The sequence below is a fragment of the Nannospalax galili genome, unplaced genomic scaffold (genome assembly GCF_000622305.1).
Source record: "Nannospalax galili isolate Female #2095 unplaced genomic scaffold, S.galili_v1.0 scaffold321, whole genome shotgun sequence".
Classification (NCBI taxonomy): domain Eukaryota; kingdom Metazoa; phylum Chordata; class Mammalia; order Rodentia; family Spalacidae; genus Nannospalax; species Nannospalax galili.
Genome location: NW_008345972.1, coordinates 66950 through 71286, shown reverse-complemented (window position 1 = coordinate 71286; position 4337 = coordinate 66950).

The window sequence follows — 4337 nt, the reverse complement described above, 5'->3', positions numbered from 1 at the left end:
AAGACATGAGAGGCTACACATGTTCCAGTAGATGGTCCCACACCCACGCACATATAGATAGCACCAAGTGGACTCAGCAGGTATTAAGATAAAGTCAGAGAAAATGAAGTTGGGAGGGAAAATTGGTGGAGTTAGAGGAAGAATTGTAGGGCAGGGACTGAGTGGTAGATTGGATGCAAACATTAATATGCACGTATGAATATTAAATAAAATATTTAATAAAAACCAACCTTGTAGCTTACTTTTTGGTTGGTAAAATACAACTGTGATGATTTGAGTGTGAAACACTCCCCACAGGATCCGGCATTTGAACATCCCCAATTGCTGGTGCTGTTTTAGGAGGCTGTGGAGCCTTCAGTGGGTAAGGCCTAGCAGGAGGAAGCAGGTCACCGAGGGTGGGCCTGACTATTTTCATAGTCCTGCTTCTTGTTCTCTCTCTGCTTTCTGTTCCACTGAGATTTGAACAAGCAGTCACCACATACTCCTGCCACAATGGAGCTGCTGTTGTGCCTTTCCTGCTGTAAGGGCATAATATCCCCTCAAACTGTGAGTCAAAACAACAACAACAACAATAGTAACAATAACTCTTTTCAAGACAGGGAAGATAACTCAGTTGGTAGAGTGCTTGCCACAGAAGCATGAGGTCCTGGGTTCAGTCACCAGGACCCATGTACAAAACTGGGCATTGGGGTACAAATTTATAATCCCAGTACTCTGGAGGCACAGACAAGCTGATCTTGGAACCTATTGACCAGTCAGCCTAGCCTAATAGGAGGAGGCAATCCCAATGAGAGACTCTGTCTCACAAATCAAGATGGGGGCTTGAGAGATGGCTCAGCGATTAAGAGCACTGGCTACTGTTCTCACAGAGGACCCAAGTTCAGAGGCCAGCACCTATGTCTGGTGGCATACAACCACCTGTAAGTCCAGTTCCAGGGGGATCCAATACCCAATTCTGGCCTCTGTGGGCACCTAAAGGCATATACACATACATAAAATAGATAAAAATAAGTCTTCACAAAAAGGATAACTCCTGAGGAATGGCACCCAAGACTGACCTCTGGCTTCCACATGCATGTGCTCACGTGTACACACACAAACCTTCACTTCTCTTAAGTTGCTTCTAGTCATGTATTTATTTGGCTACAGCAATAAGCAAAATAAATAACACAGCAGCACGCAGACTATGAAAACAGAAAATTCACAATTGAGGTAAATGATTTACCACTAAAACTAAAGCTATTACAAGACTCTCTAAATATGAGTTGCCAGTTAAAACCAGAAAAATATTGTAAATCAACTCTGACTTTTGTTTGTAGCCATGCGTGGTCTACACACAGATGTGCACTCATTGTTCACAGGTTCTTCCCCTTCTGTGAATGGCATCTAGGCATGTTTGCTCACCACAGCCTTAGATCAGCTTAGCTCAAAGAGTTGGTGCATGGGCATGCCTTTCAAGCTTGGAAAAGCAGAGCAGGGGAACTAGAGGAGAGGAGAAAGGAGAGTGGATAACCTTCTGGAGGAGAATGCGGAGCAGCAGAAACAGTCTATAACAAAAAAGAAAAGAAGCAAAAATCAAGGACAGGAAGGAAGGCACCTGTGTAAGGGTCTGACCTACCTACCTGGGTCTCATGGGGCATCTTCACACATTGAATTGTCCAGTAAAAAGCAAAAGAGGGGTTGGAGACATGGCTCAGCAGTTAAGAGCACTAGCTGCTCTTGCAGAGGATCCAGGTTCAGTTCTCAGCACCATGGTGGCTAACAACCATCTGTTAACTCCAGTTCCAGGGATCTGATGCCCTCTTCTGGCCTCCTTGGGCACTACATACGTATGGTGCATTTATATGCAAGCAAACGTTCATATGCATACATTTAAATTTTTTTAAAATTTTTTTAAAAGAGGAGAAAGCCCTGGCAGGTTCACCAGCAACTTCTACTAAACAAGGCAGAGCTACCAATTCTCTAGAACTGCTTCCAGAAGATAGAGTAACAGGAGATAATTCCCAATTAGCCCAGTACCACAACTAAACAAAGACAAGAAAATTACAGAACAAATCATTCTCTTAAGAAAGACCTCTGTAAAAACCCTAAAGTAATCATCCCTAAGTGATAAAGCAGAAGCTCTCCCATAAGCTCAGGAATAAGAAAGATGTCCTTTTAGCCAGTGACTCAGGCACAAGGACAGAGCTTTGATTAGTAGGACTGAAGCCTTTATGAAAAACCACAGTCACTTGTATCTTCTGCCATGTGAGGAACCAGAAGTTTACCAAGAATGAATCAGAAAGTGGTCGTTTACCAGTCACCAACTCTACTGTGCCAGAGAGCTGCTCTACTATACCTTGATCTATTTCATATACCCCAGAAATTAGAGAAGTAAATGCTGACTGTTTATGAGCTGTCTGGTTTACTGTGTTTTGTTAAAGTAGGCTGAATGGATTAATATAGGAAGAAATGAACCCAATCATCTAGGTAGAAAATATAAAACAACTGACAAACAGCAGAAGCAAAGTAATAAACTCAAGACCAGTAGCGAATTTTACCAAGGTTGCAGAATGGAAGGTTAATAGGCAAAAGTCAATCACTTTTCCTTACAGCAAAAAAGTGAACAAGAATTTGACATGCAACCACCATGCTACCCTAAAAATGAAAGGTTTGTGTATAAGTCTAATGAAATATGAACAGGAACACATGAAAAACTATACAACTCTGATGGGAGAAATGAAAGATCCAAATAAATGGAGAATTGTTCTATTGCCCACTGACAGGAAGACTAAATAGTGTCATGATGGTAGTTCTTGTCAACATGGCCTACAGGTTCAATACAATCCAAATTAAACCCTGAGCACATTATTTTGTGGATATTGATAAACTGATTAAAGAGAAATAATATATCCTGAAAAGGCAGCACAATATTGAAGAACAAATTCAGAGGGCTGACATCACCCAACTTTGATGTGCCTTAGACTTAAAAAAGAAAAAAGAAAAAAACAGAACAAATGGAGATGGGAAATATTTATTTTCAGCTTGTTATGTTCAGAGCACAGAACACAGCATCTTTGAATGGTTGCCATTCCTGGTGTGGAGTTCTGTTCTTTGGAAACAGGCTTGCCTGTGTGACTCCACAAGCATACCTGAACTTAACACAGCCTGACTCAAGAGCACATTCTCCATGTGCTGACTCATAATACTGTGTTAAGTCCACCTTGAGATGAGCTGTCTTACAATCCAGTCAATGCTAATTATGAATGCAAAGAATTTATGTTAGACTTTCTGAGTATTGTATTGAATTGGTAAAAGATTTGCAGTAAACAACATTTCTATCTCTGGGTAAAGCACATGCTGGGCAAGCATGAGTTCATGAGTTCAGATCTACGGTACTCACGAAAAAAAAAATCAGGTGTAGCATGTGCCTGTAACCTCACCACTGAGGCTAGAGACAACCAGGTCCCAAGAACTTAGCGGCCAGTCAGTCTGGCTGAAATGGCAAGCTCCAGGTTAAGTGACAGACCCTGTCTCAAAAATTAAGGTTGTAGCCTGTCATGACAGTACATACCTTTAATCTCAGCACTTGGGAAGCTGAGGCAGGCAGATCTCTGTAAGCTCGAGGCCAGGCAGGGCTACATAGTACGACCCTGTTTCAAAAAAATATTTAGGTAGAGAAACTATTGAGGAAGGCACTCAATGTTGACTTCTGGCCTACCCGTGCAAACATACACCATACAAACACCTGCACACATACATACAATACACACACACATGCATGTGCATACAACACATACACATACAACACACATATACCACATGTATATAATATACATACATACCTATGCATGCATACAACATGCACATACCTGAACACACATACACCTGAAAACAAGTATACAACACACACTTACACATATGCATACAACACACACATATACCTGCACATGGGTAAGAGAAAGTAAAATCTATTATATATACACAGTAGAATAGCCATTACAAGAAATTCAAAGAAAGAATATATGAACCAAGAATATATTTCAACCAAACCGGCTTTGAAGTATCAAGTCTACAGAAAACCAGTTCTAAGTATCTAGGTATTGCCCTTTGTGGAATATCAAAGGATGGTAGATGTCTAGGTAAGATGCTGCATTGGAAGCTGCATCTGTGCAATCAGATGAAAACAAAAAGGCTTAAAAATTAGATCATATTTGCCAGGTATGGTGGCACATGCCTTTAATGCCAGCATTTAGGAGGCAGAGGCAGTCGGCTCTCTGTGAGTTCAAGGCCAGCCTGGTCTACATAGTGAGTTCTAGGCCAGCTGGGGCTACAGGAAGACCCTGTCTCAAAAAGAC